The following is a 27075-nucleotide window of genomic DNA, read 5'->3' as shown; positions in this document are numbered from 1 at the left end:
GAACAATTCTCATTCTGCTTCCAATCATGTGTGTCTGTCCTGCAAAAGGAGAGGTTGTTTGGTTTGACTTGGTTGAGTTTTAGAATTTGTAGAGTTTTTGTTTTATCTTTTTGAGACAAGGAACTATATCCCTATTTCTCCTTTCTATGTTATTTTTCTCATTTTCTCTAGCTCCAGGAAGACAATGCATCCATTATAGAAAGACAACTGGAACCAAAAACACGCCTGAGGTAAATAATGATACTTCCTCTAGATCAGGGCAACTGCACAAGACTAAACATTGGAATTAGCTAGCACATTAGGCAAAACCAACCCCAAATTAATGTTTATCTTATTCCACAAGCCTTTTTTTAAAGATTTTATTTATTTATTTGAGAGGGAGAGACATAGATAGCAAGAGAGAGAATGAGCAGGGAAGAGAGGGAGACTCCCACTGGGCAGGGAGCCCAATGAGGGGCTCGATCCCAGGACCCTGAGATCATGACCTGAGCTGAAGGCAGACGCTTCACCGACTAAGCCACCCAGGCACCCCTTATTCCACAAGTCTTTTGAGGTTCATTTTTGTAGTGAGTAGAAATAAAAAATGGCTCTGTTGAACATGTAGCTTCTCCCTGACAGATTTCTTATCTCAGCAGGTAAGGATATCATGAGAGAGAAGTCACATGGTAAGAAATCGACATGACTGTTCATTGATGTTTAGCAGCCTAGGAAAGAATAAGACATTTAGCTCTGAAAACAAAGTGGCTTGCACTATACTGAGGAGCTTTTCCATCATACAATGAATGGGACAGGGCACAGGAGGCCTGGGCTGCTACACAGGACAGTCGAGCTGCTTTGTAATTCCAACTCCTTCGTAATTCTACACATAATGTTTGGGGACCCCTCACCCCTTCCCCCCAATACTCTAAGATCTTAGACTTTGAGCTTCATTATGAAATCAGATTTACTGCAGTGGAGGGTATACCCTCTTGAGATATAACTAAAGTTGTAGATAATGCAGGAGACCCGCAGTTTTAAATTGCTGTCTTCTTTTTTAAGATTTATTTTTATTTATTCTAGAGAGAGAGAGAGAGAGCAAGAGAGCACGAGCAGGGGTGGGGAGGGGCAGAGGGAGAGGGAGAAGCAGACTCCCTACTGAGCACGGAGCCCCACCCGGGCTCCATCCTAGGACTGAGATCATGATCATGACCAGTGGCTCAACTGACTGAGTCACCCAGGCACCCCTAAATTGCTGTCTTATGTGGAGTCTCAAAGTTTCTTTATAAATGTGTAAGTTGTACTTTATCAGATGTAAAGTAAAAAAAGATATTTTCTCTTACATAATAGAATCTCATTAAAACAAGAAAGAGTGCCTCAAACATTTTCTCTAGCTATATCTCTATCTGCTTAAAAACTGGAAATATGATTGAAAGACCCAACTCTAAAAAGGGCATGTTGAGGGCTAAGGATTAGCTAAAGGCAAAGAAACAACAGACGAAGCTGGGGATCCCAGAGTGTTTTTCAATCTGTTCAATTTGGGGTCAAGTGGATGCTGAGGACCCGCCTTTCAGAAAAGCGGTTATTTCTGCCAAGAATTACATTTCTTGTCTGGCTTGCTACAATCTTTCTCAGAAACATTTATGTCAGGCTGATTACATTCTGATTCCAAAGTGTTGAGGTTTTTAGTGCAGCATGTACATTTCTGCTACTCTCTCAGGTGAAGAAAGCATGATGCCATTTCTACTAGGTAAATTCACCACCCTCGTGGGGGGTACCCCAAAGGCTTATCTTTCAAAATTAAGATTAAAAAAAGGAAACTTCACAATGACCCATAATTACCTATTGTTTCAAGACATGAACCAGCTTGGAAAGTAATAAAATGGATTGATCCAGATTGCTCCCTGAATCTTTCCATGGAACAAGTTTAAAAAGCCTCAGAAGTCAGCCAGTCCCAGGTCTTTATTCTACACGTGAGGGAATCAATACCACGTAGGTAAACCTCCTTGCTCAAGGTCAAAGAGGAAATCTAAACTGTGGACTAATCTACCTTTTATTACACAGTTCCCATCAAGAATCAAATATAACATGAGATGAGACTAAATGGGAAGAATGAATACTCATGCATTCATATTGCTCAGACATACCATTTTCCTCACTTCGGCCATTCGGTAGAATTTGTCAACATAAAATCAGCTATTGTGAGCTTCCTACTAATCCCTCAATTCCCTAATTCAGGGGGAGGAAACTGATTAATGGTTTCTCAACTCCAAGTTGGAAGTAGATGTCTAGTAAATAACTGCAAAAAAGAATCAAGATGATATTGAGCCCTCTGGCATGAATACTTTCTAGTGGCTTCCTAAAGTTCATTTTTAAGAATCCTAGAGTGGAATTTGAGACTAGAGAGAAGTGTTTGATGAGAAAACATTGTTGTAGAAGGTGTTTATTAAGAGGACAAATCATCAGAAAGCTGTGCCAGAAAGAACCAGATCGGCTTGGAGACTCCACCCGGAGTCGGGTGCCAGATAGAAAGGCGCGGTCACAGGCCGGGTGAGCGCGGAGTGTGGCCGGAGACCGTGGAGACAGGAGTGACTGACTGTTTTTCTCTGGGGGCTCGCTGAGGAGCGGGACCCCGAGTTCTTGGCTCCTCCAGGGCGGAGACTGGGAGGCCGCCATTTTCACTCTCCGCCTCCAAAGCTGTACGGAAAGCTTGCAGGGAACAAAAGCTCCGGAGAGCAAACCCGAGCAGATTACTTAGCCCGGACCAGCAAGGGCGGGGCAATTTTGCCTCCCGCAAAGACATTTGGGAACCACGGCAACAGGCCCCTCCCCCAGAAGATCAGCGAGAATAGCCAGCCAAGACCAAGTTTACCGATCAATGAGAACGGCAGAACTCCAGCGCTAGGGGAACACTGCACATAGAATTCATGGCTTTTTTACCATGATTCTTTAGTCTTTCAAAGTTAATTATTTTTTTTAACTGTCTTTTTTTCTTTTTTCCCTTTTTCTTTTTTTTTGAATTTTTTTTTCCCTTTTTCAACCAACATCTTATCAATCCCTTTTTAAAAAAAAAACATTTTTATCTTTCATTTTTAAAGTCATATTCTATCCCTTCATAGTAGTTACCCGTATTTTTGGCATATATATATAAGTTGTTCTCTCTTTAAAATCTTGAGATAGTTTCTTCTAACAGATCAAAATATACTGTAAATCTCTAGTGTATGGTTTTTTTCTACTCCCCTGCCTGATCACATTCTCTCCCTTTTTTCTTTTTTTTTTTTATCCTCTTCTTTCTTTTTTCAAACAACTTATCAAATCCTTTTATAAAATTTTTTATAATTTCCATCTTTACAGTCATATTCCATCCCTTCATCATATCAACCCTTATTTTTGTACATATATAAGTTTTCTTTCTTTAAAATTTTGGGAGGGACTTTCTTTTAACAGACCAAAATACACCCAAAATCTAGTGTGTGGCACTGATCTATAATCCAGCCTGATCATATTTGATCACATTCTGTTTTTGTTTTGTTTTGTTTTGTTCTGCTTTTGTTTGTTTTTATCTTTATCTTTATCTTTTTCTTTTTTCTTTTTTTCTTTCTTTTTCTTTTTTCTCTCTTTCCCTTTCTTTTCCCACTGCTTCAGGTCTTTTCTGATTTGTTTAGAGTATATTTTCTGGGGACGTTGTTACCCTGCTAGCATTTTGTTCTCTCATTAATCTATTCTCCTCTGCACAAAATGACAAGACGGAAAAAATCACCTCAACCAAAAGAACAAGAGGTAGTACCGACTGCCAGGGACCTACTCAATACAGACATTAGTACGATGTCAGATCTAGAGTTCAGAATCATCACTTTAAAGATACTAGCTGGGCTTGAAAAAAACATGGAAGTTATTAGAGAAACCCTTTCTGGAGAAGTAAAAGAACTAAAATCTAACCAAGTAAAAATCAAAAAGGCTATCAATGAGGTGCAATCAAATATGGGGGCGCTAACTGCTAGGATAAATGAGACAGAAGAAAGAATCAGTGAGATAGAAGACCAAATGATGGAAAATAAAGAAGCTGAGAAAAAGAGAGATAAACAACTACTGGATCACGAGGGCAGAATTCGAGAGATAAACGATACCATAAGACGAAACAACATTAGAATAATTGGGATCCCAGAAGAAGAAGAAAGAGAGAGAGGGGCAGAAGGTATAATGGAGCAAATTATAGCAGAGAACTTCCCTAATTTGGGGAAGGAAACAGGCATCAAAACCCAGGAGGCACAGAGAACCCCTCTCAAAATCAATAAAAATAGGTCAACACCCCGACATCTAATAGTAAAACTTACGAGTCTCAGAGACAAAGAGAAAATCCTGAAAGCAGCTCGGGAGAAGAGATATGTAACCTACAATGGTAGAAACATTAGATTGGCAACAGACTTATCCACAGAGACCTGGCAGGCCAGAAAGGACTGGCAGGACATATTCAGAGCACTAAATGAGAAAAATATGCAGCCAAGAATACTATATCCAGCTAGGCTGTCATTGAAAATTGAAGGAGAGATAAAAAGCTTCCAGGACAAACAAAAACTAAAGGAATTTGCAAACACGAAACCAGCCCTACAACAAATATTAAAAGGGGTCCTCTAAGCAAAGAGAGAGCCTAAAAGCAACATAGACCAGAAAGGAACACAAACAATATACAGTAACAGTCACTTTACAGGCAATACAATGGCACTGAATTCCTATCTTTCAATAGTTACCCTGAATGTAAATGGGCTAAATGCCCCAATCAAAAGACACAGGCTATCAGATTGGATTAAAAAACAAGACCCATCGATATGCTGTCTGCAAGAGACTCATTTTAGACCCAAAGACACCCCCAGATTGAAAGTGAGGGGGTGGAAAACCATTTACCATGCTAATGGACACCAAAAGAAAGCTGGGGTGGCAATCCTTATATCAGACAAATTAGATTTTAAACCAAAGACTGTAATAAGAGATGAGGAAGGACACTATATCATACTTAAAGGGTCTATCCAACAAGAAGATCTAACAATTGTAAATATCTATGCCCCTAACATGGGAGCAGCCAATTATATAAGGCAATTAATAACAAAAGCAAAGAAACACATTGACAACAATACAATAATAGTGGGGGACTTTAACACCCCCCTCACTGAAATGGACAGATCGTCTAAGCAAAAGATCAACAAGGAAACAAAGACTTTAAATGACACACTGGACCAAATGGACTTCACAGACATATTCAGAACATTCCATCCCAAAGCAACAGAATACACATTCTTCTCTAGTGCCCATGGAACATTCTCCAGAATAGATCACATCCCAGGTCATAAATCAGGTCTCAACCGGTATCAGAAGATTGGGATCATCCCCTGCATATTTTCAGACCACAATGCTTTGAAACTAGAACTCAATCACAAGAGGAAAGTCAGAAAGAACTCAAATACATGGAGGCTAAAGAGCATCCTACTGAAGAATGAATGGGTCAACCAGGAAATTAAAGAAGAATTAAAAAAATTCATGGAAACCAATGAAAATGAAAACACAACTATTCAAAATCTTTGGGATACAGCAAAGGCAGTCCTAAGAGGAAAGTATATAGCAATACAAGCCTTTCTCAAGAAACAAGAAAGGTCTCAAGTACACAACCTAACCCTACACCTAAAGGAGCTGGAGGAAGAACAGCAAATAAAGCCTAAACCCAGCAGGAGAAGAGAAATAATAAAGATCAGAGCAGAAATCAATGAAATAGAAACCAAAAGAACAGTAGAACAGATCAATGAAACTAGGAGCTGGTTCTTTGAAAGAATTAACAAGATTGATAAGCCCCTGGCCAGACTTATCAAAAAGAAAAGAGAAATGACCCAAATCAACAAAATCATGAATGAAAGAGGAGAAATCACAACCAACACCAAAGAAATACAAACAATTATAAGAACATATTATGAGTAACTCTATGCCAGCAAATTAGATAACCTGGAAGTAATGGATGCATTCCTAGAGATGTATCAACTACCAAAACTGAACCAGGAAGAAATAGAAAACCTGAACAGACCTATAACCACTAAGGAAATTGAAGCAGTCATCAAAAATCTCCCAAAACACAAAAGCCCAGGGCCAGATGGCTTCCCAGGGGAATTCTACCAAACATTTCAAGAAGAATTAATACCTATCCTTCTGAAACTGTTCCAAAAAATAGAAATGGAAGGAAAACTTCCAAACTCATTTTATGAGGCCAGCATTACCTTGATCCCAAAACCAGACAAAGACCCCATCAAAAAGGAGAATTACAGACCAATATCCCTGATGAACATGGATGCAAAAATTCTCACCAAAATACTAGCCAATAGGATCCAACAGTACATTAAAAGGATTATTCACCACGACCAAGTGGGATTTATCCCTGGGCTGCAAGGTTGGTTCAACATCCGCAAATCAATCAATGTGATACAATACATTAACAAAAGAAAGAACAAGAATCATATGATCCTCTCAATAGATGCAGAAAAAGCATTTGACAAAGTACAGCATCCTTTCTTGATCAAAACTCTTCAGAGTATAGGGATAGAGGGTACATACCTCAATATCATAAAAGCCATCTATGAAAAACCTACAGCGAATATCATTCTCAATGGGGAAAAACTGAGAGCTTTCCCCCTAAGGTCAGGAACGCGGCAGGGATGTCCACTATCACCACTGCTATTCAACATAGTATTGGAAGTCCTAGCCACAGCAATCAGACAACAAAAAGAAATCAAAGGCATCCAAATCGGCAAAGAAGAAGTCAAACTCTCACTCTTTGCAGATGATATGATACTTTATGTGGAAAATCCCAAAGACTCCACCCCAAAACTGCTAGAACTCATACAGGAATTCAGTCAAGTGGCAGGATATAAAATCAATGCACAGAAGTCAGTGGCATTCCTATACACCAACAACAAGTCAGAAGAAAGAGAAATTAAGGAGTCGATCCCATTTACAATTGCACCCAAAACCATAAGATACCTAGGAATAAATCTAACCAAAGAGGCAAAGGATCTGTACTCAGAAAACTATAAAATACTCATGAAAGAAATTGAGGAAGACACAAAGAAATGGAAAAACGTTCCATGCTCATGGATTGGAAGAACAAATATTGTGAAGATGTCAATCCTACCTAGAGCAATCTACACATTCAATGCAATTCCCATCAAAATACCATCCACTTTTTTCAAAGAAATGGAACAAATAATCCTAAAATTTGTATGGAACCAGAAAAGACCCCGCATAGCCAGAGGAATGTTGAAAAAGAAAAGCAAAGCTGGCGGCATCACAATTCCGGACTTCCAGCTCTACTACAAAGCTGTCATCATCAAGACAGTATGGTACTGGCACAAAAACAGACACATAGATCAATGGAACAGAATAGAGAGCCCAGAAATGGACCCTCAACTATATGGTCAACTCATCTTTGACAAAGCAGGAAAGAATGTCCAATGGAAAAAAGACAGTCTCTTCAACAAATGGTGTTGGGAAAATTGGACAGCCACATGCAGAAGAATGAAACTGGACCATTTCCTTACACCACACACAAAAATAGACTCCAAATGGTTGAAAGACCTCAATGTGAGACAGGAGTCCATCAAAATCCTAAAGGAGAACACAGGCAGCAACCTCTTCGACCTCAGCCGCAGCAACTTCTTCCTAGAAACATCGCCAAAGGCAAGGGAAGCAAGGGCAAAAATGAACTATTGGGACTTCATCAAGATAAAAAGCTTTTGCAAAGCAAAGGAAACAGTGAACAAAACCAAAAGACAACCGACAGAATGGGAGAAGATATTTGCAAATGACATATCAGATAAAGGGCTAGTATCCAAAATCTATAAAGAACTCATCAAACTCAACACCAAAAGAACAAGGAATCCAATCAAGAAATGGGCAGAAGACATGAACAGACATTTTTCCAAAGAAGACATCCAAACGGCCAACAGACACATGAAAAAGTGTTCAATATCGCTCGGCATCAGGGAAATCCAAATCAAAACCTCAATGAGATACCACCTCACACCAGTCAGAATGGCTAAAATTAACAAGTCAGGAAATGACAGATGTTGGCGGGGATGCGGAGAAAGGGGAACCCTCCTACACTGTTGGTGGGAATGCAAGCTGGTGCAACCACTCTGGAAAACAGTATGGAGGTTCCTCAAAAAGTTGAAAATAGAGCTACCATACGATCCAGCAATTGCACTCCTGGGTATTTACCCCAAAGATACAAAAGTAGGGACCCGAAAGGGTACGTGCACCCCAATGTTTATAGCAGCAATGTCCACAATAGCCAAACTGTGGAAAGAGCCAAGATGTCCATCAACAGATGAATGGATAAAGAAGATGTGGCATATATATACAATGGAATATTATGCAGCCATCAAAAGGAATGAGATCTTGCCATTTGCAATGACGTGAATGGAACTGGAGGGTATTATGCTGAGCAAAATAAGTCAAACAGAGAAAGACATGTATCATATGACCTCACTGATATGAGGAATTCTTAATCTCAGGAAACAAACTGAGGGTTGCTGGAGTGGGGGGTGGGGTGGGAGGGATGGGGTGACTGGGTGATGGACACTGGGGAGGGTATGTGTTCTGGTAAGCGCTGTGAATTGTGCAAGACTGTTGAATCTCAGATCTGTACCTCTGAAACAAATAATGCAATATATGTTAAGAAAGAAAAAAAGAAGAAGAATGTAGCAGGAGGGGAAGAATGAAGGGGGGGAAATCGGAGGGGGAGAAGAACCATGAGAGACGATGGACTCTGAAAAACAAACTGAGGGTTCTAGAGGGGAGGGGGTTGGGAGGATGGGTTAGCCTGGTGATGGGTATTGAGGAGGGCACGTTCTGCATGGAGCACTGGGTGTTATGCACAAACAATGAATCATGGAACACTATATCTAAAACTAATGATGTAATGTATGGGGATTAACATAACAATAAAAAAATTAAAAAAAAAAAAAGAAAGAACCAGATCAAAGAAATGGCGAGTCAAATACATTTGCTGGGTATTTGTTATCTACGGTAACCACGGGATCAGCACACAGCAATTTCAAACCAGCCCATGGCTAATTTTTCTAGGCCAATCATAATTAAATTGTAAAGCACTTAATAATAAAACTTGATGGACAAAACTGATGTGAGGAAATTAATCCAAATCTTTATTAAAGTCAAAATAGATCACATTTATATTACATCCTTCGGCAACTGGGTCTGTCCGTCAGTCACAGAAGATTAGCATCATGCAGTTAGTGAAATGCAGAACTGGCAGAAACTCAGAGTTTAGTCTGGATGCTTTGAACTTATGCAGTGCAAAGAGACAAGGAAAATGCCGTATTTGTCAATGGAGCTGCTGTTGAGCAGGGCTTGGGAATTACTGCAACTAAGTTAGGGAACAAGGCAACTTTATAAAAGAGAATTAATTATGCTGTGGTTCACAGTCACTGATTGTGCTATAAATACTTTTATGGAAGTGTTTTTCTTTTCCTTTTTCCTTCCCCTTTTTCCAAAAAGGCTGCGTGGATGAGCATTGCTTCCAGGACTCACATAACTGCACCTAAAAATCATAGAATATTACAGCTGGAGGAATCCTTAGTTTGCTGGAGATCCTTCACCAACATTTTACAGGTGAGGAAACTGGAGCCCAAAGAGAGATGAAGACACTTTCTGGAGGACACAGAGTTAGTGCCTGGCAGGCTCAGCACGGAACCCCTGGTCTCCTCGATCCCAGAACATTCCACCACACCTTGTCATTTTCCAGCACAGGCAAGGAAAGCGCCCTGGACAGGGTGCTGTTTCCTACAATTAGACCTCAGCCCCAGGCTGTATATAGCCAGAGGACCTGAAGAATTTCTCTTCCCAGAGCTCACTGGTATTTCTGATCATTACTTTAATGAGATGGTATTTTTAGCTCTTATCCTCCCAGGAGCATTCTTCCAGCTCATTTTCAGAGCTGCTGGTTCAAGCTTAAAAGCCAGAATAATTTAGGTTATTTTTTTAATTAAAAAAATTCAATTCAATAATCCTTTAGCAGATGCCTTTAATGTATAAGTCATTGAACTAAGTGCTTTGTGGATAGAGACATGAATAAAATGGATCTCTATTTCTAAGTAACTTACAAGCTATGGAGGAGCAGAGAGCCATGGGCTTCCTCAAGGAAGGTGGTGTTAGGGACATGTTAGAAACAAGAAGAAGAGGGGTGCCTGGGCGGCTCCATTGGTTAAACATCTGACTCTTGGTTTTGGCTCTAGTCGTGATGTCAGGGTTGTGAGATTGAGTCAGACTCAGCACTCAACATGGAGTTTGCTTGTCCCTCTCCCTCTGCTCCTCTTCTCTCTCTCTCTCTCTCTCGTAAATAAATAAAATCTTAAAAAAAAAAAAGAAAGAAACAACAGAAGAAAAATGCACTAGCATCAGACCTCATAAGAGATTTGATAGGTTCCAGGTGTTGCTTACTAGTACATCCCACTTACTAGTTATGGGACAATGAAAAAGTTAGTTAAATGCGTTGTGTTTCCTTCTATAAAATGGGGTAACCAGTCCTTACTCCCCGGAGTTGTCATGAAGATTAAGTGAGATAATGCATGGAAAGCACTTGCCCAGGATACATGATAGCATGAAACGATTCATTATTATTACTATTATTATGGGCATACAACGAGAATGAAAAGTTTCTCATCCATAGTCACCTTGGTGTCCTGCCCTGAAGGGTTACTCAATGCTTGTCGATTTTGGAGCCCAGGATTAGAAAGGATGCTCTCAATTGTCCCCATCAAGAGTTGCCGAGGAAACTGATAACTAAATATAATGTGGTGATCCCGATGGGATCCCGGCACAGAAAAAGGACATTAGGAGAAAGTAAAGACATCTGAATAAAGTATAGACTTTAGTTAATAAAAAAGGATCAGTATTGTTTCATTGATTGTGACAAATGTACCATGTTAATGGAAGATGTTAGAAATAACTGGGTGTGTGGTGTATAGAAACCCTACTATATTCATAATTTTTCTGTAGATCTAAAATTATTCTAAAATTAGAAGTTTATTTTTTAAAAAAAGATGGAACATTTGAAAGAAAAAAAACAGTTCCTGGACAGACTTGTATCATCTTCATGAATATGCTGGTCTGGTGTATGCTTACCAAAGGAAACATTCGCCGCCGCCCCCGCCCCCGCCCAAGATTTTATTTATTTATTTGACAGAGAGAGAGACAGCGAGAAAGGGAACACAAGCAGGGGGAGTGGGAGAGGGAGAAGCAGGCTTCCCGCTGAGCAGGGAGCCGGATGCAGGGCTCAATCCCAGGACCCTGGGATCATGACCTGAGCCCAAGGCAGATGCTTAACAACTGAGCCACCCAGGCGCCCCCCAAAGGGAACATTCTGAAGTACTCTTTAAACCATTTTTTTTAAATGAGGAGCATTTTAACATGAAGAAAAACACATAAAAAATATTTTTAAACGTCCCTCATTGTAGCAAACTATCTGAGTCCTCCCTTTATCCTTTTTTCAGAAGATTCTTTTATTTAACTGCTCTTAATTACATCCAGTTGTGTTGGCCCTATCAAGTTGCTTTTAATAGCACTTCTAGCAAACAGAGCTGCAGAGAAAAATCTTGGTCGGTAGAGGTCACTTGGATGGGGCGGGGTATAGGTCATAGGTGTGTGCTCTTGTAGCATGGGCCATTTGACACTCGTGGGGGTCTGTGATGGGGAGTCATGGGGGTAGAAAGGGGAGCAGGAAAGACATCTCAACTCTATTAGATCAGAGGTTCTCAACGAGGGACAACTGCCCATCCCCTGGAGATATTTGGTAATGTCTGAAGACATTTTTTGTTGTCCCAACTTGGGGAGGAGGGGGGTGGACGGTGGTTGGGGGATGGCTACTGGAATCTGGTAGATAGAGGCTAGAGATATTCCTTTAGTGCACAGAGCAGCCCCTCTTCCAATAAAGAATTCCTATCTCGCCCCAGATGGGAATAGTGCCAAGCTTTAAAAAGTCCACATGAGCACTCTTGATTTCATTTCTAGAACATTCGGACGTAGCCAGCATGTGCCTGGGTGCTAGCGATGTGGACCCAGTGATACGGTAAGATGAGCTGGCGTCTGCAGGGCATTTACCTACCAGGTCACCAAGATGGAGATTCTCCCTTGCTTCGCTTTGTTTTGAGCATAACACCTAAAACCAGTTTTGTTGCTATAATTCAATACTGTTAATTCATCTGCACATTTACTTTTTTACCAAGTAAAACAATAGAATTATTATCTAACATGATATGTGTATACTAAAATAGCTCTTTTAAAAAAACAGGCAATTAGGAGCAAATTTTAAGAAGTCTTTGGATTCTGAAGCTAGGTCATTTTTTAAGCTGCTCTGCAGAGAACCTGTCACAAGCCACGTTTTGTAGTATTCCCCACTGATACTAGTTATACCCCGCTATGGACAGCCAGCGTCCATGAGCTCCAGTTTTTATATAACAGCAGCGATCCTTACCCACGCAGAGAGCCAGTAAACGATTTTTACTCAACTAACATGAAAAGTTAACTTTTTTAAGGAAAATTATTAAATGATATATTTAGAAACCAGTCTTTTTACATTTTTACATGGCACTCTAATGTGCTTTCTGCAACTACAGGTTTATAAGATCTGCCTGAGCAGTGAGAATCAGGGTCCTTTGGGGGGTAGCCCTCTAAACCCAGACCTGTCCTGGGCCCTGAGGCTCATGGCCCCATGATGCCTGAATGCCGACCAGGTTTTCCTGATTTGGCTTTCCTTTAACTGGTTCTCAAAATTTTTAATAGTTTTCTGAAAGGAGGCAAGTAGCAGCAGTCATTTTTTTATGTGCAGATTGTTATCCATTTTCAGCCACCATCACATCCTTCATTATGTGTACTACGAACCTCCCCGTATGTCGGGTGAGACTGAAAGATATTTCAAATCTGCACTGTGGTCTGACTGGTAGACCACCAGTCAGATCAGTCTTCTGTGCTCTGTGGCCTTGGCCCTTTCCTTCCTTCCAAGGGGTGCTGAGAGGCTCCGGGGCTTGCTTTTTTCAACATTTCTACTGACATTGGGAAAGTGGTCCCCAGAAAGTGATGGGTGAAAGGACACCTGGAGGGAGCAAGTGTTGGCTCCATGTTTTCATTTTGCTCTAACAGGAGGGGCAGAGATGCAGAAAACGCTTCCCCTGAGGATGGCAAGAGTTTTTGCTTGGGCCAGACAAAATAAAGTGACATGGTCGAACCACGTTAGTCACAGAGGCGGGCCACAGACAGTAATCTGGTGTTCTCAAGAACTTTGTCTTCCCACTGCTGTATAATGGTGACTAGTCACAAGCCTTAGGTTCAGGCACAGTTGTACAAAGTTCTTACCAAGAGAAAGTGTTAAGTGACTTTAGAGCACCTCCGTGCAAGACCAGCTATCTGGGTCATTTTGGCATTAAGTACACTAGTAAAAGCTGTTTAAAAGGTGGAGCTGGGGGCACATGGGCGCGTGGTGGCTACAGGGCCCACCCGTGTGTTTGGGTAGAACTATGAGGGCCAGCCACCACCTGATAAGGGTTATGCGGGGTGGGTGGACCTACACTGTCTCACTTCTACACCCCCCTCTGTTCTGCTGCCCAAATCTAAATAAATACTTTCACCTAGAGATAATTGCTGTTACTAAAAGATAATCTTTACCTATAGAAATGTATTTTGAAAACTTAATTTTACACAGCAATTTTGTATCCGTTGAAACTAACCTTTTATCAATAAAGCACTATTGTTTGGCTATTAATAAATAAATAAATAAATAAATAAATAAATAAATAAATAAAATAAAAAGTCCACACGAGATAGAAGAGGGAAAAGAAGGCATTTGCACCTATTTCCCATCCCCCCAGAAAACTAACAATTATTTGAATTTATAACTACTTTTATATTGTTTTGAGTTCTACTAAAGGATAGCTACTAACCCGCTGCTATTACTAACCCATGGTTAGGGAACAAGCTTATAGGAGATTCCCCTTGGGCTGGACCTCATATTCTCTTCGCCCATCTTTTGCTAAGACTCTGCTTCGGCAACCAGCTGCTAGCTGCCGGCCTGTAACCCCCACAGCCTCTGGTTTCAGCTGCAATGAGTATCTCTCACTTTCTGCCCTGGCCCCTCTAACACCCACACAGTGGAATGACCACAAGAACCTTCCGGGCACTCAGACATGTGCATCCTGGAAGCTCTAAGGAATTACCATCCCACGGGTCAACACTTGAACCTAGGAGGAGGGAAGCTATTAAATAAAAGTCCTCTTCTTCCTTCTTTCAGATGGATAATTCAAAATCACATTAAACCCGGTTCTTCAGAAAAACCCCGTGGGGACAGGCAATCAAACTGTCAGCTCTGGGGAGACTAGCTTGACAGCTCCTATTAACCGGCTTTCCCTGCCATCCTTGTTGTACTCTCTCCAGTCTTCCAACCCTCCTGTTTGAGATTTCTTCCCCAAATAATCCTCCAGCACACAGCCCTGGCCTCAAGCTTTTCTTTCTGGGGAACCCACATTAACAACTAGCACGTTAACATTTTTCTCAGATTTTCTTCTTGAGTAACAGATGTGAATTATTCTGGGTTCCCCAGAGTCTCTCAGCTCTAATTTCAAGTAATTATTGTAATAATAAATATTAGCAATAACAGAAGTAGCAATCGATGGTAGTCTTCCTACAGAAAAAGGAACTAATGTTCAGAGAGACTGAACCTTGTAGAAACACCTTATAGAAAGCCAGGATTTGATCCCAGTCTGCCTGAGCTCCAAGTTCCCACCACACACAAGGGCCAGAAGTTTTCCTAGAAGTGGTACAGTGTCCAGGTACAATGTTTGAGAACGAAACATTTTATTCGGCAAAACCACCTGATCACGGTTTCCTAACCCACTGAACTTGTCATGGATGTAATACGTTTAATAGAGCAAGCTATTTAAGATCCCGTTGAAATTGCAAGTCTGACTCACTCCCATATCGTTAACTATTGCTTCTGAGTAGATTGTCTACACTAGCTGGAGGGCACCAAAGTGGGTCCAAGCAAGAAAACCGTGCATCCATGTCTAATGTGTGTGTATCTGTCTGTGAGAGAGAGAGAGAGAGAGAAGAGAGGGAAGGAGAGAGGGAGAGAGACACAGAGAGAGATTTTGAACCTCCGGCCCTAAAGCCAAAAGCCAAATGACACTTAGTTTTTGTAGCTGATTGTTTTATATTTTCAAAACTGCCACACTCCCTCTGTGTGAACACTCCAGAGCTCCCTCCAGCTGCTGACTCCAGCCAGCTCCCCAAAGGAAAGAGCTTTGCCTTTACAAAATTATGAAATGCCAATGCCCTCACTTTACCTCCTTTTATATTCTGATGGTGGATGATGGTGGTTCTCTGCAAATAATGATGCTGTTGGAGTTTTGTTTGCCTTTTTTTTCTCCTGAAATAACCATAGTTTAAGGCTACCAGGACACGTCTTTGAATCAGAAAAGCCAAATTTAAGTTCTCTCAATTTCTTACTGTAGGTCTAAATGATAGTCATGGTAGACACAGTTGTCCTTGTTGTGATAGTCACAATTGTTGTCATGATAGTCATGGGGGTGCTAATTACCACAAACGTTTACAGACCATATATTATGTGCCAGGCATTCTGTGAAATGGATTAAATGTTACATTTTACCTCATCGAAATTCCTTCAATAACATTATGTGTTAAATGCTATTATTATCACGATTTATTAGATGATTTATCAGATGAAACCAAGGGTAGAGATGTTAACTCATTAAAAGTCGCCCAGCCAACACGTAGGAGACGCAGGACCCCAATCGGTCTCCCTGTCCCCAACCATTTCTTACTCGCCGCCCTACAGAAAAGGGAGCTCCAGTTTTCTTTCCCATGAAATGGAGGTGGTTTTACTTTCTCCAGGTAGGGGTGGTTCGGTAGGAGTATTTTTTTTTTTTTTTTTTTTTTTTTTATGGAAAGGGGCGAGGGGAGGACTAATACCAGACATCAGACTGGAAATCGTTCCTCAAAATCCGCAAGCTAGACAGGCATTTTGGAATATTTTTTGTAACAGATAAAAATGCCAATGTAAGATATATGTGAAGCTTAGCAGATGATGCTCAAATTAATCATTTTCCACTACCTCGGAGAAAAATTAACCACCCGACACGGCCAAAAGTCCCTATGCGTTTGGGCTCCCATGTTCCTATCTCATGTACCATGACTGTCCTTCTTGCTTATTACTCCATTCTAGGCTTACTGGCCTTTTTGATTTTTCTGAAATATCTCAATCTCAGTCACAGCTTGAGAGCTTCATGTTCAGAATTGTTGGACTCTTTCCCAACAAAGGGATTGGGAGATTTTAATAAAGTCAGATTGGTTGAAAATATTGAGGGGCGCTCTCTAGCTAGCCCAAGAGAGTGCCAAGGGGTAGCTCGAGCAGCGCCGGGATGTGTGGACTGGGAGATCCACATGTGAGCAGGGGGGCGCTCCTCACATTGTGGGAGGCAGCCAGGGGCGTGAAGAGAAGGGGAAACGGGCCCATGGATGAGGTTGCCAGTGAAGAACGCCAAAGGGTCCAAGAATTCTAAATTCAAAGCAGGGCCCCTCGAGGTTGTTAGGAAGGATTATTTGTCAAGGTGGGAGGATAGAAAATATTATATGAACTGTTTGCTAGCTCAATTTATAATCGTTAAGCATTTAGATAGGACTGCCATTTGGCTATTGTCCCGGGACACAGAAAATGTTAGCAGAGAGCCTTGTTCTATTTACTTGCTATTAATGCCTCTTCTCAACCCTCACAAAAGCAGGTTCCTTTTTAGTCTATCAGATATCTGATAACTGTTGTCTTCAGAAAGGCCATCTCTGACTCCCTTGCCCTAAAAAGCCCTTCCAGTACAAGCCAGCCACTCCCTATTTCTCTCTGATCTATTAGCCATAGCACTTACAGGATTTGCTTTCTTCTCCACGGTACCTCCTCCATGTCAGAATGTATGCTTCTTGGAAGCAAAGTGCTGCTTTCGCTTCTTCACTGTTGCGTTCTAGTGCCTGGAAACACAAAATAAGTACCCCTAAATACTTGTTTGATGAGAGAGTAACAGAATGCATAATGTAGTGGAGAAATTGACAAATGAAACATATTGATTTCTATCCACTTTCATTTTATTTATTTATTTATTTATTTTAGAGAGTGAGTAAGCGTGAGTGGGGGGAGGGGCAGAGGGAGAGAGAGAATCTCAAGCCGACTCTGTGCTAAGTGCGGAGTCCCATGCGCGGGGCTCGATTTCATGACCCTTAGATCATGACCTCCGCCAAAAACAAGAGTCGGACGCTTAGCTGACTGAGCCACCCAGGCATAGGGATGCACTTTTATCTTAAATAATAATATTAAACAGTTGTGTTGTGTCTTTGGTTTTCTAATGTCAGTGCACAGTCCTCTCCCATTTCTTTTGGAGCCAACTAATTATAAAGCTGACATGACTAAACAGTTATTGTGAGAAAGGAACAGGAGAGAGAGGAAGCAGATCCAGGAATAATTAGTTTGCTGTACATTAAACAAAATTGTCATCCTAACTGTTTTATCCACCCCTCTTCTAGCCCCTTCTGAATCCAAGGCAAAGAAACTGTGGCAAAGAAGTCAAACTTGATTTCCTCTCGGGCCCACTAAAAGATGTTATGGTCAAGGGGCAGAGATTTTTACATTAATAATCTAAAGCTCGGGCGCCTGGGTGGCTCAGTTGGTTAAGCGACTGCCTTCAGCTCAGGTCATGATCCTGGAGTCCCTGGATCGAGTCCCGCATCGGGCTCCCTGCTCGGCAGGGAGTCTGCTTCTCCCTCTGACCCTCCCCCCCTCTCATGTGCTCTCTCTCATTCTCTCTCTCTCAAATAAATAAATAAAATCTTTAAAAAAAAAATAATCTAAAGCTCATTTTCTGAGCAAATACACATATTATTGAAGGTCTTAAAATAGTTTGGGTATTGTGATCACTCCATAATTACTCAATGTCATTTTTAAATGCCTAAAACTATACTTGTAATATTTAATATCAATATTCCTATGAATTAGATTTAAGCAAATATATATTTTGAAGGGAGAGGGATTTGGGATTTGGGATATGTTTGATAATCTATTTTTGTCTTCATTGATAAAAAATTTTCCATTTCAAATCTTTGTAAAAGGATACACATGGAGCAAATGACCTATTAATTTCTCCTTTAGTCAAAATTAAAATTAAAATAGTATGTAATTGCCAAGTCTTCAATTCTTATAAAACAGAGCTCTGAATATATGCTAATTATCTTCTGTGGAAAGATAGATCACGGAGATTTGGTGAAGACTGCTTCACACTCAAGAAGTTAAATCTATTATATTAAGTACACCAGCTTACACATGCTCCCTCCTTCCCCTCCTACCCACTCCACTCCACTCCCCTTTCTTCTCCTTTTGAACTGCTAACCTGAGTTAGTAGCCAAACATAATAATACAGTGTTTGATCCTCTGTAAACCCATAAAATTATAAACCGGCAACCACCAGGATGTTGGCAGAATTTCTGTGGACAGCGACCAGCATGGTACTTTTTTCTTTTTGAAATGAAGCAGTACATTGTGCTTGTTGATACATTAGTGAGGAAGGTAATGCCTTCCATCATCCTGGCCCCTAACTGACTCCTCTAGCCATTTGAGATGGGGAGAGAGAATTCATCTATTTAAAATATTAAGGTCTTCTCCCTTTTAACTTTTATTATTTAAAGTTGCTTCCTTTCATTCATTTTTAAATTCATTCTGCCTATTTGTATTAAGCAGTAATGGATTTTTATAGCACTGTGCTAAGTACTACAAAGGATAAATGTATAAATAAAACACACCCTCTATATGCCTTCAAGAATTAAAAAAAATAATAAAAGCCAATAGAAACTTAAATTATAATGGGAGTTAGGAACTCTCTTCTCACTACAACAGAAATATTAATTCATCGTATAGGTGAACCCTAAGGAAAGAAAGGAAAATCCCGCAGTTCCAGAAATAAAGAGACAACCCAACTAGAGACATAAGCTTATAAATGGATGATCTAGGAACCTTAGGAACCACCAGAACAGGGCTAGACCATAGAGACTAGGGACTGATATTTTCATTCAGACACAGGAACAGTAGAGGCTGCATTGAGCTTGAGTTAGATTAAGATTTAGAACTGAGATCCTTCCATCAGGTGGAGACTGGTCTAGCTTTGACCCTGCTATAAAAGGTGGGCTAGGTAAATCCATTCACTGGCCTGTGTATATGGCAATAAGAATGTACATCTCTGCCTGTGTTCCTCTTAATGGCAGGAGACAATAAAGTCTTCTGTTGGAAATCAAATATCTCAGGCTAACACCACATATTGACATGGAACAAAATATATGTTACCTACATGGTGCTTATATTCCCGAGATGATAAATCAATGTAAAAGCAGGTCACTAGCCCTTGAAACCCTGGAAACAAATTGCAGAGCAAACTAAAAGCACACAATTTCACTGAGAAAAAAGAATCGACCTTTGTTGCAGATGCCCTTACAATCACGAATGATATACTGCACAGACAATTCATCAAGTAGGGTCAGCAGACAGGAAGATTATTGAAGACCTGAAATGACAGAATAATGTGAAATGTCAATAACATACCTATGCATCAAATAATTAAGGATATAAAATGAAGAATGGAAATATGAGGAAAATAGGTAGAATTAGGGACGGAGGGGAAAGACCATAATTAAAATATGCAATCAAAGAAAGAAAAAAATATCACTGGACAAAATTAAACTGTTGTTGAAAGGAGAATTAGCAATCTGGAAGGCAGATGAAGAAATTATCCTGAATGTAGCACAAAGAGAAAGGGAAATCAGAATATAAGACAGGAGAGAAAATAGGGACAGAATAAAAAAGTTTAAAAATGTCTGCTAGGAATTACAAAAGGAGAAAAGAGACAGAATAGAAAATAAAAGACATATTTAAAATGAGTAGCTTGAAAAATTTCCAGAATTGCTGAGAGAGAGAAATTGAATCCTTCCACTTTTAAAAGCATAGTCTAACATGTGGTTCTCAAAAGAGATTCAGGGAGTCCTGAGCCCAGTAATGGAATGGATTAATATTCCTGCAGATGACAATTACAAATTGAGCAAAATATAAAAGCAATTTGAAGACATCACAGAGTGATGGAAAAGAGCAGAAAGTCAGTGATATTGGATCTTTGAAAGAAGGAAATCACATGGGGTGAGATGCTATTGACAGAGCACCTATCCCCAAGGGCATCCCTCATCATATGAGTCCAAGAAAACTAGGACTCATTACACTGTATGCAGGAATTCATTCAAGGTAAAATACAGACATGAATATAAAAACTAAATCCAAAACAGCTCTAGAAGGAGGCATAGGAGATCATCTTCTTTACCTTAGAGTAGACAACACAGGATGCAAAAACACTCACCGTGAAAGAAAAAACAACTGAAAAACTGGACTTCACCAAAAGTAAAAATGTTCTCTTCAGACAACACCAAGAAAAAAATGAAAAGGCAAGCCACGGTTCAGGGGAAAACATGTATAATTCATTTATCTGAAAGAAAGTACTGTATAAATGCAGAATATATAAAGAACTACACCCATACAGACTTTTTCTATTCTGTCTGTGTCTTTCAAGGAATTTATCATTTCACCTAAGTTGTCAGATTTATTGGCATCAAGCTGTTCATGATATTCCATGATTATCCCTTAGGATTTCCCTTTACATCTAACAACTGCACAATATTTTCAAGTACATGTGAAGTATTTACCAGATAAACTATATACTGGACCCACATAAACCAAATATTATATGCAGGGTCATAAAATTAATTTTAATAACTTTCAAAAGTTTGAAATCATATGTTGCATGTTCTGTGACCACAATTAAACCAAATTGAAAGCAATAACAATAAAATATGTAGAGAGCTAGAAAAATCAGAATATTTGTAATTAGTCAACAGTCTTCTAAGTAGCCCATGGATCCAATAAAAAAATAAGAAGGAAAACTAGAAAATATCTTGAACTGATCATAAAGAAAACACAATATATCAAAAATCAACAGATGCAGCTAAAAAAGTCCTTAGAGAGAAACGCATACCTTTAAATGCTTAAAATCAATGTTTAAGCACTTAATAATTAAAACCAATGTGTAAGCATTAAAATACTTAAAATCAGTCATCTAGCTTCCAGCTTAAGAATCTAGAAAAACAAGAACAAATACAAGACAAGGTAAGTAGAGGAAAGGAAATAATTAATATAAGAATAAAGATCAATGAAATAGAAAAAAGAAAGAAAATAGACATATCCAAAAGTTGGTTCTTTGAAAAATGTAATAAAATTAATAAACCTCTACTAACCATATATCTATTAAAAAATTGAGTTCCTAACCGAAAATATTCCCATAAAGAAATCTCCAGGCTCAAGTCATTTTATTTGTCAATTGTGAATAGAGAATTATTCTATGTTCATGCATGGGAAGATTCACGATTGTTAAAATGTCAATTTTCCACTCAGTTGATTCATAGACTTCAATGCTATCCCAATATAAACCCCAGTAGATTTTTCTGAGAAATTGAAAAACTGATTCTAAAATTTATATGGGCATGAAAAGAACCTAGAATAATAAACAAAAACAAAAACAAAAAAGAGGAAAGAAGAGAAAAAACCTAAGTTCAAATATTTAAATTACCTGATTTTATGTCTTACTATAAAGCTACAATAATTCAGATAATGTGTTATTGGCATAAAGACAAATAGATTAACAGAATCAGAAATAGATCCAGTTGATTGATTTTCTGCAAAAAAAGCCCAGGTAATTAATTGGAGGAAAAAAATGTTCTTCCCCATGAATTATGCTGGAATAACCAGCTATGTAAAAAACAAAAAGGCAGAAAGAGAGAGAGAGAAAATCCCAAGCCTTCCTTCACATCAGATGCAAAAATAACTCAAAATAGATCACATATAGTTATATCCTCCACACACACTCTTCTTTTGTCATATTCTGATGCTAACCTACTATCAGCTCTATCTCATGACACTTTGTGCCTTTGTAAAACTATTCCATTACCCACTAAATTCACTGTGCATTTCTTGCCCTGAAATGATGCTCTATTTAAAAACCTTTCCCTTCCTTCACTCTCTTCCAGCTTCCTTAGGCAGACCAAGTGGCTTTCTCTATTCCCATAGTATTTGTGTGAATATTTCAAACTGTAGTACTCATCACACTGTATCTCAATCCACTGATTCTCTGCCTCTATTCTGATAGAATTTGAGCTCACCACAGGCAAAATCTAAATCTTACTTACATTGACAATCCTGAGTACAGTACAGGTGGCGTAATCAGTACCCAAAGCATGTTGCATAAATTAATTACGAAAGAATGATTTAGGAAACAAATCCTTTTATTGTCCCTCTAGAGGCACCTCATCTTCATAGTCAAAAATGTTTCTTTGCCATTAACTTTGAAGATCAAACTCACTGAGATGCTTTCATGGATGAAGGCCTTTAGAAGTTTAGTTGTCATGGAAAAGAGAAGGTAATTAATATTTATTTTACCTTCAATGGACAAGCCCTTGTACTAGATGATTGACATACATTAATCTCATTGAATCCCACAGCCGGTTCACGATGCTAGTAGTTTCAGAATAGTTGGTGAATTAGATTAGGTTTGGCCTTGAGGAACAGAAGATGAAATAGTGGCTTGAATCATCATCAGTTCAAGATCGTTCAATCTTGCTACACTACCATTCTCTACACCTTGGTCCAAGATATTGTTCCAGCTCCAGATGGAGGGAAAAGAGAAGAGAGAAAGAATAGGGCCCCTCCTTCTGGGGGCCACTTTAAATGTGTCCACTGGGACACATGAACTGCAAGGAAATCTTGTAAAGGTAGTGTTTTTCTAGATGTGTGTGAGCCTGGAAAAAACAATTGGCATATGTACAGAGGTTTATTTCTATAGAAGTAGGGAAAAAACATATTTTTGGTGGTTAAATTATAGTATTTGCCCTGATAAAGCCAATATTCAAACTCGTATCTGTCAGACTTCAGAACACATGCTTCAAAGCTGGTGGTCCATGGTGATCTTCACTAGTCTCATCAATTCCTAGTCATCCCATTTTGCCAAGCCCTTTCTTTTTTTGTTGAATAGTGGGTATTTATTTTAATCTGTATGTTTCAGATCCATGTACACTTAGCACATGAGAATATTTATGAGGTCAGAGATGCGGAAAGCCCAAACTCTTTGATGTCTGAAAAACCTTGAGTTAATTTTATAAACATTTTTCATCTTTAACGCATGAGATCTCTCTTTGCTAATTTTTTTTTAAAGTCTCAAAATTAAAGAATCCGACAGTTTAAAGGTCCTCAAGTGGTCTCCCTTAGGATGAGAGAAACTGGTAATTGGCTAGGAAATCCACATGAAACCTAAGTAATTGGGATTTTATTGTGAAGCTTTCATCTTTTTGTGAATTCTTTACAGCAAAGTTAAATAGCAAGATGCTCATGGTTCTCATCTGTGTTGCTCTAAATCACTGTTTAGAAAAATTAAGATCAAAAAAGCAAAATCTGGTCAAAATTCTTCCAAACCAGGAAATCCATTCATGGGTGAAACACATGAAGCTTGCAATGCTATGTTTTCTCCTAGACTTCGAGGGCCTTGAAGTTCTTGCAGGAAAGGTGTTAGACCAGTTCATCAGTGTCCACACAAAGAAGTAGTGGTTCCACATGTGGACAGACCCATTGGCATGGCTTAGATTGAGAACAAAATGGAGCTTGTGGCCAACGATCTTGTTTTGGAGGTGACGTTACTAAGGATGAGTGGCCTGGGAAGGATGAGAGACTAGATAATCAGCTTTAGGCTGTCTGTATCCCTCTGTCTGTTGGCTTGTTTAGTTCTTTGAAGGGTGACCTACATGGGAAGTATCTTAAGATATCTTATACAAGGGCACCTGGGTGGCTCGGTTCATTAAGCAATGGCCTTCAGCTCAGGTCATGATCCTGGAGTCCTGGGATCGAGTCCCGAGTCTGGCTCCCTGCTCAGCAGGGAGTCTGCTTCTCCCTCTAACCTTCCCCCTCCTCATGCTCTCTCTCTCATATAAATAAATAAAAATCTTAAAAAAAAGATATCTCGTACAGTATAAAATAATAGGTGCTCATAAAGCCAGTCAACATGCAGATACTATTTTTAACTACCTGTAGTTAAGATTAGGACTTTGACCAATTCTACAGGCTATCAAAGGGAGTGACCCTTTTTATTTATTTTTTTAAAAGATTTTATTTATTTATTTGAGAGAGACAGGGACAGAGAGAGAGCACGCACACAAGCGGGTTGGGGGGAGTGGAGAGGCAGAGAGAGAGGGCAAAGCAGACTCCCCGCTGAGCAGAAAGCCCAATGTGGCACTCCATCCCAGGATCCTGGGATCATAACCTGAGCCGAAGGCAGATGCTTAACCAACTGAGCCAACCAGGTGCCCTGGGGAGTGGCAATTTTTAATTGAGTCTTTTACCTGTTCATCAGAATAATGTACTTCTAATATGTCAATGTCCTTAACCCCAGAATTGGTAAGTATGTTACATTCATGGCAAAGGAAAATTAAAAGAGCAGATGAAATTAAGGTGTTCATCGGTTCATTATCCCAGGTTAGCCAGGTGTGCTTACCATCATCAGAGTGTCCTTAAATATGGAAGAGAAAGGCAGAAAAGTCAGCATCAGAGTGATATGATATAAAAAAGATTTGCCCCGTCATTGCTGGCTTTGCAAATGGAAGGAGGCCATGGGTCTAGGAATGCAGGTGGCCTCTAGAAATTGAAAAGGCAAGAAGAGAGATGATCCTCTATAGCCTCCAGAAAAGAATGCAGCCTTGCCAACAACTTGATTTTAGCCCAGTGGAATCCGTTTCAGACTTCTGACCTCCTGATTTGTAAGATAATAAATCTGTGTTGTTTCAAGCCACTGAGTGTGTGGTAATTTGTTGTAGAAATTAATAAATCCCCTTGGTGCTTTTATCAATCCCTGGACACATTCTCATCTAGGATGAAAAGATTCCTTCTTGTTACTGCAGGTCCTTTCTCAAAGTTCTAGAAAACTCCCAATTCCAGGACACTCCCTGTCACATATTCATGGTCCATTCCTAAAAGATAGGATGGTCTTCCTACTGTCCCTAGGTGACACTTCTCTGTGTTATTTTCAAATGAACAAATTATTGCTTATTACCTAAAATTGTACTAAGTGCAAATACCAGTTAGTTTCAAGAATCTCAACTTGCAGAGGACACAACAAACTCTTTCAAATTATGAATCAGAACAATACTGGAAATGACTGAGACCACTGAATTGATATTGTTTTCATACTATTTTTTGATGCTTTCAACATCAATTTTAGTTCTTTTTTTTTTAATTTTTTATTGTTATGTTAATCCCCATACATTACATCATTAGTTTTAGATATAGTGTTCCATGATTCATTGTTTGTGCATAACACCCAGTGCTCCATGCAGAACATGCCCTCCTCAATACCCATCACCAGGCTAACCCATCCTCCCACTCCCCTCCCCTCTAGAACCCTCAGTTTGTTTTTCAGAGTCCATCGTCTCTCATGGTTCTTCTCCCCCTCCGATTTCCCCCCCTTCATTCTTCCCCTCCTGCTACATTCTTCTTCTTCTTTTTTTTTTCTTAACATATATTGCATTATTTGTTTCAGAGGTACAGATCTATGATTCAACAGTCTTGCACAATTCACAGCGCTTACCAGAGCACATGCCCTCCCCAGTGTCCATCACCCAGTCACCCCATCCCTCCCACCCCACCCCCCACTCCAGCAACCCTCAGTTTTCAACATCAATTTTAATTATTAATTGAAATTCAGCTGAATTTGGAAGTTTGCAGTAACTGGTAAATAAACAAGTTGAAGGCAAATATTTTTTACTCTATTGACACCAAATCGAAGTTGCTGAGTGGAGAATAAATTCTACACATTTAAGCTGATGAGTCCCCAGGGCCTCCAAGAATGTTAGGGACATGATAGACATTGAATAAATATTTGCTGAATTAAATAAGGGAAGTATGACCCTTTGTCTCTAGAGATCTGGGGATTCACTGATCATCACTGAGTTGAAGAGATAAAGAAATTGGAGGTACTTAAGGCAGGAGCCACAGAAAATAGGCTTAAGAACCAGAGTCCAATATAAACACATAGAAAAATCCCCCCAAATGGGTACTTTGTCTCAGACTGATACATTTAATGAAGAAGCAAGCACAGGGTTCTTTGGCAGTTCCTAGTACTAATGTCTCTTTGGGGGACATATTAGCAGACCCTATTTGACTGGATTTCTACTCCAGTTTGGAAAAAAGATACTGTGGAATTAGTCTGTAGTGGAATTGTTTATATATAATTTTTTAAAAAATTTATTTGAGAGGGAGAGAGAGAGAGAGCAAGCATGCACGAGCAGGGGCAGGGAGGGGCAGGGAGAGGGAGAAGCAGGTTTCTCGCTGAGCAGGGAACCCAACGTGGGGTTCAATCCCAGGACCCTGAGATCACAACCTGAGCCAGAGGCAGACACTTAACAGACTGAGCCACCCAGGTGCCCCTATATAATTTTAAGTTTACACATACTTTCTATAAAATTCACTCTCTGTGGCACAGTTCTATGGGATTTGACGCACGGTAGTTTCAGCCCTCCCCCAAATTCCCTCACACTGCCCCTCTGTGGTCACTTCCTTCCCACTCACAACCCCAGGCAACCACTGATCTGTTCCTCTTCCTTATAATTTCACCTTTTCCAAAATGGCGTATCAATCCAATCACACAGTACGCGCCTTTTGGGTCTGGCTTCACATAGGAAACTGGATTTGAGATTCATCCCAGTTGTGGAGTAAATCAGCTTAGTTGCCTGAATGTACCACAGTTTGCTTATCTAGTCATTAAATGAGAAACCTCTGGATTCCATCCAGGTTTTGGCGATTATGAATAAAACTGCTATCCCCATTCATGTATAGGTTTTTACGGAAATCTAAGTTTTCATTTTTCTTGGGTAAAA

General features: G+C 39.7%; 1 long non-coding RNA gene across 1 annotated transcript in view; it reads right to left on the bottom strand.

Annotated features, from left to right (window-relative positions):
• Window positions 1-16960: 16960 nt before the first annotated feature.
• The window catches only part of LOC116648105, a 43508-nt gene continuing 33393 nt past the window's right edge, over window positions 16961-27075 (bottom strand). The window contains exons 5-6 of the long non-coding RNA XR_004302444.1: window positions 19539-19628; window positions 16961-17055 (exon numbers count right to left, since the gene is read on the bottom strand). This is a non-coding gene — a long non-coding RNA (uncharacterized LOC116648105). The remainder of the gene's footprint in view (window positions 17056-19538; window positions 19629-27075) is intronic.

This window comes from Phoca vitulina, unplaced genomic scaffold, assembly GCF_004348235.1.
Source record: "Phoca vitulina isolate PV1807 unplaced genomic scaffold, GSC_HSeal_1.0 scaffold41, whole genome shotgun sequence".
NCBI lineage: Eukaryota > Metazoa > Chordata > Mammalia > Carnivora > Phocidae > Phoca > Phoca vitulina.
The sequence above is the reverse complement of the archived record's forward strand: the minus strand, read 5'-3'. Positions and strand labels throughout refer to the sequence as shown.